The sequence below is a fragment of the Macaca thibetana genome, chromosome 12 (genome assembly GCF_024542745.1).
Source record: "Macaca thibetana thibetana isolate TM-01 chromosome 12, ASM2454274v1, whole genome shotgun sequence".
Classification (NCBI taxonomy): Eukaryota; Metazoa; Chordata; class Mammalia; order Primates; family Cercopithecidae; genus Macaca; species Macaca thibetana.
Genome location: NC_065589.1, coordinates 24,482,090 through 24,495,413, shown reverse-complemented (window position 1 = coordinate 24,495,413; position 13,324 = coordinate 24,482,090). Strand labels below are relative to the sequence as shown.

The 13,324-nt window shown below is 46.5% G+C and overlaps 1 protein-coding gene and 1 non-coding gene across 2 annotated transcripts in view; one reads left to right on the top strand and one right to left on the bottom strand.

The window, feature by feature from the left end:
• Positions 1-13,324, top strand: part of ARPC2 (actin related protein 2/3 complex subunit 2) — an 870,481-nt gene that overhangs the window by 790,328 nt on the left and 66,829 nt on the right. The gene's annotated exons all lie outside the window — the stretch shown is intronic.
• LOC126933300 (small nucleolar RNA U13) lies at positions 11,847-11,950 on the bottom strand. Its single transcript, XR_007718538.1, has one exon. It is a non-coding gene; the product is annotated as a small nucleolar RNA U13 (small nucleolar RNA).

Here is a 13,324-nt window from a genome sequence, read left to right as displayed (position 1 = left end):
TGGTGGGGATTTGAAGGGAACACGAACCCTCCTTTGCTGCCAGCCACTCTTTTGCACAACCACTGACAATGACCAGTTGATTGAAATGGCTCTGAGGCTGAGGGCATAGGCCACTCCCAGAGGCTGGCTGGTTAGCAGAGAGACCACAGAGCTGGGGCAGTCCACGAATGGAAGAGCTGGGGTCAAGGTCACTGCTGCCCCTATCTCAGTAATGGAGAACAGCATCTCTGGGAACCCACCTTAGCTGCCTCCAGCAGCTAATAGCTGTCCTCTAGCTTGAGTCTTCTGGCACCTTCGTCACTTCTCCATATAACATGAACCCAACTGTGAGGCATTTGCAAGTCACCCCTCTTCTAGCTTGGGAGCCATGAGACAGCAAGAACCCTCTTCGGTTCATTTATATGTTCTCTTTCAGGGAATATAGTAGGTGCTCAATCAATGGTTGTAGAATAAATGAAGAGAGACATTGCGCCTGTGATTCATGGACCATACGTCACCACCACGACTCAGTGTCTATTGCTTTTGGCTACACACTAAAGTCACTGGTATGCCTGATAGTTTCACTTCCATACAGCCCAGCTGGTCTGCCTGGCACTGCTTCTTCCCAACCTTCCTCTAATGTTTGGAGCTAGTGCCAGTCTGTGCAAGTATAAATCCTGCCCTACCACAAATGCCAAATTTATCATGCCATGGATTCCTACAGCTCTGCACTGGAAAGACAATTTTTCTTTTTTTTTTTTTTTTTTTTTTTTTGAGACAGAGTCTCGCTCTGTCTCCCAGGTTGGAGTTCAATGACGGGATCTCGGCTCACTGCAAGCTCCGCCTCCCAGGTTCACTCCATTCTCCTGCCTCAACCTCCTAAGTAACTGGGACTACAGGCGCCTGCCACCATGCCTGGCTAATTTTTTTGTATTTTTAGTAGAAACGGGGTTTCACCGTGTTAGCCAGGATGGTCTCGATCTCCTGACCTCATGATCCGTCCGCTTTGGCCTCCCAAAGTGCTGGGATTACAGGCGTGAGCCACTGCACCTGGCCCATTTTTTCCTTTTTTAAGAGACAGGCTCTCACTGTGTTGCCGAGGCTGAGTGCAGTGGTGTAATCATAGCTCAGTATAACCTCAAATGCCTGGACTCAAGTAATCCTCCTACCTCAAACTCCTGAATAGCTGGGGCTACCAGCAAGAGCCACTACATCTGGCTTTCTTTTTTTATATATTTTATTTTTATTTTTATTTTTATTTATTTATTTATTTGTAGAGAAAGGGTCCTGATATACTGCCCAGGCTTATCTTGAACTCCTAGCCTCTAGTGATCCTCCTGCCTTTGCTTCCCAAAGCACTAGGCTTACAGGCATAAGCCACCATGCCCAGGCAGCAAGCCTATTTTTTAAGCTAAGTCGTGCTCTCCTCCTGGGCTCTTTTATCATTCATAAATGGTAACAGGAAGTGCAAGGAGACTATAGCCACTCACGCTTTGCTTTTACTGATGTTGGACTATTGTGCTCTGATGCCTAGACTAGAAAGGAGCCAAAGATGGGGTAGTCCCAGGAGGTGGGAGACTCCCTCTATTAATCATCTAGGGTAAAAGCAGCCCCGAGGGCAGCAAATAGTCACTGGGGACACAGGAGAAAAAAGACGGGGGCCTGGATTGCAAAACATCTGCCTATTATACTCAAGAATGACCCTGAGGCTAGGAGAAGGATAGTTTTTGCCACAAGGGGGCAGCAGTCGCTGGACAGGGAATCCCCTGCGAGACACCCCCTTGAGAAAGAACATGGCCAACCAAGAGCAGGTATATTTAATACCCGGTGTGAAGTTCTTCTTGGTGTATAATTCCCTTCTGCTTTTCCTAAACCCTCAGTAAGTCGGTTCACCATTCCAGTGTATTTCAAGGAATCACTGAGGGGTTAGGGAAGGGTCTGGTCTCCTGGAGCCGGAGGAGTGAAGGGGAAGCAGCCCTGCTGCATGAGTGTGGTGGGGGCAACAGCGATGCGGGTGTCTCCAGGAGAAGTTGCATCTGGAGGACAAGGGTGGAAAGAACCTTTCACTTCGCAGTAGGACGAGCATTTTACTGAAGGAGGGAGAAAGCACATACAGATGAGTTTAGAATAAAATTTTACCCACTTTAAAATGCTCCAGCGAGTCAGCCCACCCGAACTATCTTCTATACCTCACTTCCCACATATAACTGTGCCCTCTTAAAATGGCCTAGAATGCTCCTGCTGAGAAAACATTTTTCCATTCCATATAGAGTTCCCAATGCCACAAAGAAAGCTGTGACAGGTGCAGCCCAAATGCCAGTCAACCGGCAAAATGTGACATCTCTTTGGGTGACATCTTCTTACCAGTCTGTTTCAAACATGGTGGCTTCTACACAGACCATATGAACAGCACGATATGGCTATAAGAACATCTATTTTGTCCCTGAATCAGCCTTATGCCAGCTTAAGCATCTCCTCTCATTCCTCCAGAAGAATCCACTTGGATCTGGGATCAAAGTGGAGGAAAAGGGTAGAAGGAGGTTTCTCCTCTCTCTCCAGTGACATCCTCATAACTACAGCAACAGGCTCGGGGAGTAAGTCTGTGACCTGAGACGATCCGGTCAGAGCAAAGGTCAGATGTTTGCTCAACGAATGCAGAAAAGCAAGTATATAGTCTTGTTGCAGACAGCAGCCATTTTGCTACCATAAATGGCAAAAACAGTCCAAGGAAGAAACTAACACACAGAAGAAGGCACAACTGAGAGAATCCGAGAAACAGACCCGGAGTCCTGAACAAACCATGCCCAGAGGCCATCTTCTCTCTGTACTTTGTTCAGTTCCAAAAGCCAATAAATTCTCTTTATTGTTAAGACCAGTTCAGGTTGACTTTTCTGTTACTAGCAACCAAAACATGCCCAACTGTGAGAATTCTGGAAACCAAACATGGTCTAGGATGAGAGGAGCAGGAAGTAGTGTCAGTGAGACACTGGGTCCCGGCTGCAGTGGTAAAGATACAGGGGCATTGACAGACACGTGACCTGGCCAGGCGCAGACCTCCCAGCCCTGATCTCCAACCTCCAGAGGAAGCCAGAGAAGGACCTTGAAAAATGAGCATATTTGTTTCCTGCAATCTCCGTTTTAAAAATTAAATTAAAAAATTGTTTCCTGCAATCTCAATTAAAAAAAAAAAAAACAAATAAATAAATAGGCCAGGCATGGTGGCTCACGCCTGTAATCCCAACACTTTGGGAGGCCAACGTGGGAGGATTGCTTGAGTTCAGGAGTTCAAGACCAACCTGGGCAACACAGCAAGACCTCATCTCTCTAAAAATAAAAAGTAAAAGTAAAAATTAGCTGGGCATGGTGGTGAGTGCCTGTAGTCCCAGCTATTAGGGAGGGTGAGGCAGGAGGATCGCTGGAGCCGGAGAGATCAAGGCTATAGTGAGCTATGATTACAGCACTGCACTCCAGCCTGGGTGATGAAGTGAGATCCTGTCTCTAAGTAAATAAATAAAGTCAGCCTGGGCATCATAGTGACACCCCATCTCTACAAAAATGTTTTAATTATCTGGATATAGTGGCACACACCTATAGTCCCAGCTACATGGAAAGCTGAGGCAAGAGGATTGCTTGAGCCCAGGAGCTCAAGGCTGCAGTGAGCTGTGATCACTCCACTGCACTCCAGCCTGGGAGACAGAGTGATATACTGTCCCGAAAGAAAGAAAATTTAAAAAAAGAAAGTGAGCGTCTGAACACTCATCTGAATGAAACCCTCTGGAATGGATTCAGAAAATTCTCATGAATGACCCAGAATTCCCTGCTTTGGAGCCAGACAGAGCAGGATGGAAATACTGGCTCTTCTTTACCAGTTCGTGATCTTGATGGTGATAGGAAAGCATTTTTATATTCTATGCCGAACACCCAGTGCCACGAAGAAAGCTGTGACAGGTGCAGCCTGAATGCCAGTCAACTGGCAAAATGTGGCATCTCTTAACATTTATCAAAATATCCTTATCTATAAAAAATGGGGATAATAATACTCACCTCTCCAAGGTGTTGTGATGATGGAAGGCTTGAGCACCAAACCAGCTGGTACAAATCCTAACTCTGTCCCTGGCTAGATGTATGCTCTTGGGCAGCTTAGATGCTCACTCTGTGCCTCAGTTTTCTCACCTGTAAAAGGATAATAAAAGTAGGACCTAGTTTGTAGGATTGGCATCAGGATCAATTAGTAAATATGTGTAAAGTGGTTGGCACAGTGTCTGGCAGACAATAAGTGTTAAGTCACTTTTAGTTCATCCTGGTCTGGCTGGCTCCAAAGCAAGGAATTCTGGGTCCCTCATGAGGATTTCTGAATCCATTCCGGAGGCTTTCCTTCAAACGAGGGCTCAGATGCCCACTTTCCTTTATTTTTGTTTCTTTCAGGACAGGACCTCACTCTGTCTCCCAGGCCAGAGTGCAGTGGAGTGATCATAGCTCACTGCAGCCTTGAACTCCCGGGCTCAAGCGATCCTCTTGCCGCAGCCTCCCGTGTAGCTGGGACTACAGGTGTGTGCCACCACACCTAGATAATTAAAACGCTTTTTTAGAGATGAGGATCTTGCTATGTTGCCCAGGCTCTTACGATCACTTTATTTATTTATTTAGTACACAACCCCCTGTGGTCCCGTTGGGGGACTGTGTATCAAACACACCCAAAAATGCAGAACCTTTGACCCTGAAATTCCACTAAAAGAGGGAAGGGAGGAAGGGAGGGAGAGGAGAGAGGGAGGGAGGGAGGAGGGAGGGAGGGAGGGAGGAAGGAAGGAAGGAAGGAAGGAAGGAAGGAAGGAAGGAAGGAAGGAAGGAAGGAAGGAAGGAAGGAAGGAAGGAAGGAAGGAAGGAAGGAAGGAAGTTTATCACAGGGTTGTTTATAATAATAAAACGGCAATAATTTCAATGTTCTTCAAAAAAGTTTATACAAATTACGTTGGATTTATAAAATGAAACACTATGCTTCTATTTAAAATAATGTACAGCTATAATTAATGCTATGGAAAAAATGTTTGTAATAGGATGCCAAGTGGCAATAAAGATTAACAAGCAGAATGTACAGTATAACATTTTGTGTCAAATACATATATGTATATGCACAGGGAAAACATGGGAAATGTAGTCAAATGTTAGCAGGGGTTATCTTTGGGGACTGTAGATATTTGGGATTGTAGCTATTTGCTTCCTTGCTTACGTCTTTCGATGTTGCCCAATCTTTAAAATGAGCATTACTTTTGCAATCAGAAAAAAACAAAACAAGACAATACACACCAGGCGCAGTGGTTCACGCCTGTAATCCCAACACTTCAGGAGGCCGAGGCAGGTGGGTTGCTTGAGATCAGTAGTTCGAGACCAGCCTGGCCAACATGGTGAAACCCCGTCTCCACCAAAAATAAAAAAAATTAGCCGGGCATGGTGGCATGTGCCTATAATCCCAGCTACTCGGGAGGCTGAGGCAGGAGAATCACTTGAGCCCAGGAGGCGGAGGTGAGCTGAGATTGCACCATTGCACTCCAGCCTGGGTGGCAGAGCAAGACTCGGTCTCAAAAAATAAAAGAAAAAAAAGTACATATTTAGCCGTTTTCATAAAAATCAGTAAATAAATACCACTGCGGCAGTCATTCCCATCCCCTCACTCCAATTTGCCTGCACAGCTCCATTTGTGAGCAGATGCCCAGGACTCTGAGCTTCCACCCCACTGGGTTCCTCCCTCCTCAGCCCTGAAACCTACAGGCTTTTTTGCCTCTGGGCTCCCACACCACTTAGTTCTCCACCGCTGCTGTTTTCTCAGACTGTTTCATGCTTATTTTTAGGAGTCTTTGTCTCCCACTGGAGTATCAGTAGGCAGGACTCGGGCACCAAGCCTGGCACGTGGTCATGATTCATAAAGCTCCCCTGCCTTCTCCCTTGGCCCCTCCTGAAGGCAAGAACTGTAAAGGATTCTAGTTTGCATCCCTGGTGCCCAGCAAAGTGTGTGACACAAGGAGGGGTGTGTGACCTCTGCAGCTGCCTGGGACCTGGGCTTAGAAAAGCCCCAACTTAGGGTCTGATATTCTACAGTCACTGTCTTATAAATCTTAATACTTTTATCTTGGAATGTGTGTTTTACAAGTGAAGTCAGCCAGGCACAGTGACTCATGGCTGTAATCCCAGCACTTTGGGAGGTCAAGACTAGAGGATCGCTTGAGTTCAGGAGTTTGAAATCTGCCTGGGCAACATAGCGAGATCCCCATCTCTACAAAAAAAAAAAAAATTTTTTTTTTTAGGCCGGGCGTGGTGGCTCACGCCTGCAATCTCTGCACTTTGGGAAGCCAAGGCAGGTGGATCACGAGGTCAGAAGTTCGAGACCAGCCTGGCCAACATAGTGAAACCCTGTCTCTACTAAAAATACAAAAACTAGCCGGGCATAGTGGCACACATCTGTAATCCCAGCTATGCGGGAGGCTGAGGCAGGAGAATCGTTTGAACCTGGGAGGCAGAGTTTGCAGTGAGCCGAGATCATGCCACTGCACTCCAGCTTGGGCGACAGAGTGAGACTTCCTCTCAAAAAAAAAAAAAATTGTTTTGTAACTACAAATTAGGAAAAAAAACATGTGAAGTCCACTGGATCATGCACAGGTACTGGGAGCCTCAGCTCACATGCTGTCCTACCTTTGTTGCCTTGAGAGATGAGGTCTCAGCTACCCACTCCCCAGCCGCTAGACCACCACAGTCCTCACCCCCTAGAGGTGACCTTGGTGCAGCCACAGGGAAGGTTAGCATCGGGACCCAGGCTCCCACGACGATCTGAACTTGTCCCACAAGTATCCCTGTGCCCCAGGGGTTGCAACATTAAAAGCAAATAAAAAACACTCTGTCCAGCGAATACAACGATGAAATGAGCTTAGACATGCCACAAATTATCTTTAGCCCTTCAGTTCTCGATCTGCTCTTTCTTCTTGTTACTTGGGCTGCAGGGCATATGAAGATTATTCCAGAGGTTCAAGCAGTTCTTGTCATCTCTGAAAAGACAGGGAGGATGTGAAATATCCCCACCTTAACACAGTGGATATGATTTGTCAAAGAATGTTTCATGCCCCAAACACCAACCTGTTAGCAGTGTGGCACTGTTTGATCTTGGGCACTTGTGGCATTGCCTGGCACTCAGTCTTCAGGGTCCATGACCGAGAATGCTCTTCTCAGACGCCCCTGCTCAAATCAGAGGCATGCCGGCGTCCAGAGGCCTCATATTGGACTCAGACCTAATGTGTTGGCCTCAGAGGAGGACTCGAGGAAAACAAGAGCAAAAACTACCCTCCAGCCTCATCATGTCATAAATGACCCCGTTTCATATCAGTTACAAAGCCTGGGAGGGTGGGTCCCCTAACAGCATTTCTTAAGCCCTAAGACTCTCCCAGAGAAGAATGCCTGGGGTTGGGGAAGGGAAAGATGTCCTTCGCTCACCACCCCTCAGGCACGTGGGCAACAGGAGATAGCACAGGATTGTGTGTGGGAGGTGGACAGTCAGTGATCTAACTACCCAAGGGGTTCACCTTGCCCACTGCCTAGACAGAGCCGATTCCTCAAGACAGGGGCATTGTGATGGAGAAAGAGTAATTTACACAGAGCCAGCCATGTGGGAGACTGGAGTTTTATTATTACTCCAATCAGTCTCCTGGAGCAATCAGGGAGCAGAGTTTTTAAGGACAACTTGGTGGGCGGGGAAAGCCAGTGAGCGAGGAGTGCTGATTGGTCAGGGATGAAATCACAGGCAGTCGAAGCTGTCATCTTGTGCTGAGTCAGTTCCTAGGTGGGGGCCACAAGATCAGATGAGCCAGTTTATCGATCTGGGTGGTGCCAGCTGATCCATCAAGCGCAGAGTCTGCGAAATATCTCAAGCACTGATCTCAGGAGCAGTTTAGGGAGTGTCAGAATCTTGCAGCCTCCAGCTACATGACTCCTAAATTATAATTTCTAATCTTATGGCTAATGTTAGCCCTACAGAGGCCATCTAGTCCCCAGGCAAGAAGGAGATCTACTTTGGGAAAGGGCTGTTATCATCTTTGTTTTAAACTATAAACTATAAACTGAGTTTCTCCCAAAGTTAGTTCAGCCTACGCCCAGGAATAAACAAGGATAGCTTGGAGGTTAGCGGCAAGATGGAGTGGATTAAGTTAGATCTCTTTCACTGTCTCAGTCATAATTTTCCAAAGGCAGTTTCAGTGATGTGTGGGGTGAAAAAGCAGATTGATAAAGTTCCCTTGTTGGGACTCATTTGTGAAATCAATGGCTGTAAGTGGTGAAGAAGGTTCACACTGCAAACACAGTGTTCTCATCTCAAAGCAAACTATACTTCCCAAGGAAACCGTGTATGTCAGGGCAAGCAGACAACACCATTCTGTATCAGGATGTGTCCCTCACGCCCTGAAGTGAGGCTTCTCTTAGCTTCCCCACCAGTGACGGGTAACAGCTCCTGTTCTCAGCTGCCCTGGCTGAGCTAAGCGATGAACGCTTACCTCCCTGAGGTGGCTGCCTCACCTCACACCCCTGAGCGGAGTCAGGGAAGGATCCTGCTTCCATCAAAGGACCTCTCTCCCAGCAGACAGAACTGTTGCCTCTGCCACAGCAATTTTGGCCAAACTGGGGATGTGGGGTGGGAGTTGCCCCACATTCCCCTCTCCTCTGCTTCCAAATGCCTTTGTCATACAAAGGGCAAGGGAAGATCACACCTAGCGCTCTGACCAGAGCTGGTCAGAGATTCCCCGAGTGTCTGTCCTTACCCCCGTCTGCTCCCTGTGTCTGTGTCGTAAAGCCTGGGACTCTGGAAGGAAATGGGGAAACGGGGATAGGTAAATGTTGCCCTAAGAATGAGTCTCATTCCTCTGTTCTTGTTGGATCCGTTCTTGGGGAGAGTGGAGATTGGGGGAAGCTTGACTGTGTCTTCATCAATAAACTGACTTACACACACAGACGCACACACACACACACACACACCCCTCTTTCCAGTCAAGGGAAAGACAAAGGAAGAAAGGAAAAAGCTTTCTCCAGCATTTAAACAAGGGGCCTCGCTGGGCACAGTGGCTCACGTCTGTAATCCCAGCGCTTTGGGAGGCCGAAGCAGGTGGATCACTTGAGTCCAGAAGTTAGAGACCATCCTGGGCAACATGGCACAACCCTGTCTCTACAAAAAATACAAAAATTAGCCAGGCATGGTGGTGTGTGCCTGTAGTCCCAGCTACTTGCGGGGCTGAGGCATGATGACTGCTTGAGCCCAGGGAGTTGAGGTTGTAGTGAGCCATGATCATGCCATTGCACTACAGCCTGGGTAACAGAGCAAGAACCTGTCTCAAGAAATAATAATAATTTTAATTTTAATGTTAAAAAATTAGGACAGGCGCGGTGACTCATGCCTGTAATCCCAGCACTTTGGGAGGCCAAGGCCGGCAGATCACAAGGTCAGGAGTTCAAGACCAGCCTGGCCAATATGGTGAAACCTCATCTCTACTAAAAAATACAAAAATTAGCTGGGCGTGGTGGCATGCACCTGTAATCCCAGCTACTCAGGAAGCTGAGGCAGGAGAATCACTTGAACCCGGGAGGCAGAGGTTGCAGTGAGCCGAGATTGTGCCACTGTACTCCAGCCTGTGTGACAGAGTGAGATTCTGTCTCAAAAAAAATAATAATAAATAAAAATTTAAAAAAAAATAGAAAGAGGCCTACAATTTCATTTTGTAATGGGTACTGCAAATTATGTAGCCAGTCTTGATGCCAGTTAAATATGCGTTAGATAGATGAAATACTGAAGGAGTGGAGAGGAGAAATAGCAGAACAGAATTCTCACCTTAGCTCAATGGATAGCAACTATTCTTCCAATTGCCAAAATTCATGGAAGCATCACTGATGCCTCTTTATCTCTTACATTCAACATTCAATCCACCAGAAACTGCTGCTGGCTCTGCCAAAATAAATTGCAGCTCCTGTTTTCTCACCAACTCCACTGCTATTGCCCTGTCTTCTGCCACCCAGTGTCCCTTCTCACCTACATCATTGAAACAACCCCACTCATCCCTGCTCCCACTCATTGTGTTCTATGGTATATTCTCATCACACCAGCAGGAGCAATCCTTTTACAATGCATGTCAGATCGTTGTCACTCCTTCTTAGTATCCTGCAACTGAAGCAGGATATTTCCCTGACCTCTTTGCAGGCGGGAACTGGAGTGGGTGCTGGAATTAGCTGGCTGCTTTGGTGTTAGTTCAATGGACAGGGGCGAACTCTACTCATTAGGACTTACTGCACTCCTCACTCATGGGAGGGGGAGCATGCAGGTGAGCAGGTACAGGAACCGGGGTGAGTACTTTTCGGGCACCAGCAGAAACAAATTCTATACTGGCCCTGCAGCAGCATCTGGCAGGGGTGCCCACAACCCCTGAATCCCCAGAGGAAGTGTTACAGTACTCTTTTAGCACTGCTGTCCATGGATGGCTTAAGTGTTAACAGCTTAGTGGGGGGTTAGTGTGACAGACTTCAGCACCCACACTTGCGGCACCCCAGTTCTTGTCTGGCATCCAAAAGAAAAGAGGTCACACGAACCAATTTGAAGGATGGTAAATGAGGGGGATTTTATGAGGTGGCTCTCAGCGGGATGGGGAGTTGAAAAGGGGACGGGGTGGGAAGGTAATCCTCCCCCAAAGCTATACCATCAAACTGTCCCTCTGAAATCAAGACACTCCTCTCTGACATCCAGCTATAGTCTCCAACATCCAGCTGCTTCTCCTCTCTCTGCCAGCTGAGCCTGGAGTTTTTACGGGCACAGGATAGGGGGCAGGGCAGGCCGTGGGTGATTTTGAAAAAGGCAACATTTGTGCAGGAAAACAGGGATGTGTGTTCTCACTTTAGGCTGTGGTATCAGGCTTTTCAGCCAAGGACCTGCCCTCTTCTGCCCAGAATTTCCCTGTCTCCTGTCCCTATCACAATGTCTCCAAAGTACAAACTCTATTGCTTTAAACATTTTAAGTGCATTTTAACTACGTTTATAGCAGAAAAACCTGGCAAACACTACCCTACCCAAGTGAGGAAGGCTCACATCACCATGGATGATGTATGGACCTGAGGTACACCTGATACAATGTGATGAGAAGGCACCTCACCTCTGGGGTATGCCCTCCAAAACCCGCAACCTCCGTGTCATCATGAGAAAAACATCACACAGATTGAGGGACATTCTACAGGACATCCGGCCAGTATTTCTGAAGACTGTCAAAGTCATAATAAAAAATAAAAAAATAAATAATAAATAATAAAAAAAAAAAACAAGAAAAAACTGAGCAAAACTGTCACAGACCACAGGAGATTGGGGAGAGCTAACAACTAAATGAAATGTAGTGTCTTGGATTGGATCCTGGAATAGAAAGACAGGGTAAATGGAAAAACAGGCCAAATCCAAATAAAATCTGGAGTTTAGTTAATACTTGCTTTGAAAGCACTTACAAACACTCCTTGACTTGCCATGGTATTACGTCCTGATAAATCCAACATAGAGTGGAAATTTTTAAGTCATACCATCATAAGTTAGAAACCATCTGTATTTTATTTTATTGAGTTTATTCTTCAAATCAAGAATAGGTTTTGATCCAGGCTTGGTGGTTCATGCCTGTAATCCTAGTGCTTTGGGAGGCCGAGGTGCGAGGATCCCTAGAGCCCAGAAGTTCAACACCAGCCCGGACTACATGGGGAGCCTCTCATTTATTTAAAAAAAAAAAAAGGTTTTGAATTTTGTCAAAGGCTTATGAAGATAGTTATATGACTTTTTATTCTGAGGTACATTCGTATGAGAATTATATATATTTTGTTCACGTCAGATGGGTAACGTGCTGATATTGTGCCAAGGTTTAAGGGAGGCACATCTCACACATGCACGTGAACACCCAAGCATCACGCTTAGGAGTTACTAAAGTATCTAGTATGGGAAGGATATTGATGGTTTTCCAATGTTGAATAATGCTTGAATTTTTGGAATAAATCACACTTCATCATGAGAAAAAGTGAATCTGATAAAAGCTAAAGTCCTTAAATGGTCTTCAAGGCTTTACTCTATCTCCCTGCCCTCACCCTCTCCCCCCATCCCACCTCATTACCCCTCTGGATTTGTTTGCTAGGGCTGCTATAACAACCACAAACTGTGCAGCTTGAACAAACAGAAATTTCTTACCTCATAGTTTTGGAGATCAGAAGTTCGAAACCAAAATGCAGCAGGGTTAGTTCCTTCCAAGGGCTATAAGGGAGAGTTCTGTGCCTCTTCCCAGCTTCGGTGGTTGCTAGCAATCTTTGGTGTTCCTTGACCAGTAGAAGCATCACCCCAATCTCTGCCTTCCACTTCATGGTGCATTCTTCCTCTGTGCATTTTTCTGCGTCCCTTTTTATATGGACAGCAGTCACTGGATTAGGGTCCCCCCTCTAATAACTTTGTCTTAACTAATAACATCTGCAACGACCTCAATTCCAGATAAGGCCATCTTCTGATGTACTGGAGGTTAGAATTTTAAAATACGAATTTGCAGGGAGAAGACACTCTTCAACCCATAACACCCTCTAACCCCTTCCACTTTGCCCCTTGTGGCTCAGCTCCAGACACTGGCCTTGCACTGCTCTTGCCTTAGGGCATTGACTCTGGCTGTTCAGTCCCTCAGAAAGGTCTTCCTTAGCTGCTCCTGCAGGTAACTCCCTCGCCTCTTCTAAGTGTTTTCTCCAACCCACCTTCTTGCTGAGGCCCATGCTGTCCCCCTTTCTGCAGCTGCACTTCCCCCAGCCTTCCTGACGTCCCTTGCCCTGATCAATTTAACACACTCTTCTTTCCTCACTGTTGTCATCCCTTCCTAACATACTATACCATCTGCTTGTTATACAGGCTATTGCTTATTGTCTCTCTCCTCCGGTGCATATAAGCTTCATGAGGGCAGGGATCCGTATCTATTTTGACCACTGTATCCCATGTGCCTAGAAGACATTACACATCTCCTTGGCAAGTAGAGGATGCAATAAACAGTTGTTGAAAGTAACACAAAAGAAGAAAAGAAGGATTCTATTTCTAGAAACTGAGGACCCACCAGTGACTTTCCCTATGTTTCTCTTGTCTCCAGTCTCTGGGAAATAACACTGGAGGGAAAGTTAAGTCCACCATGGCTGTAAGAAATGACTTAGCAAAGCAGGAGACCACTAACTGTTCTGAAAACCCCTGAGATCAAGCAAGGTTGCTTTGTGGGGAGAGGCAGGGGCAGGTGCAGAATCTACTCTTGGAGGTCAGGGTCTGGAGTTGCAAGTCCAGGAGAGGGCA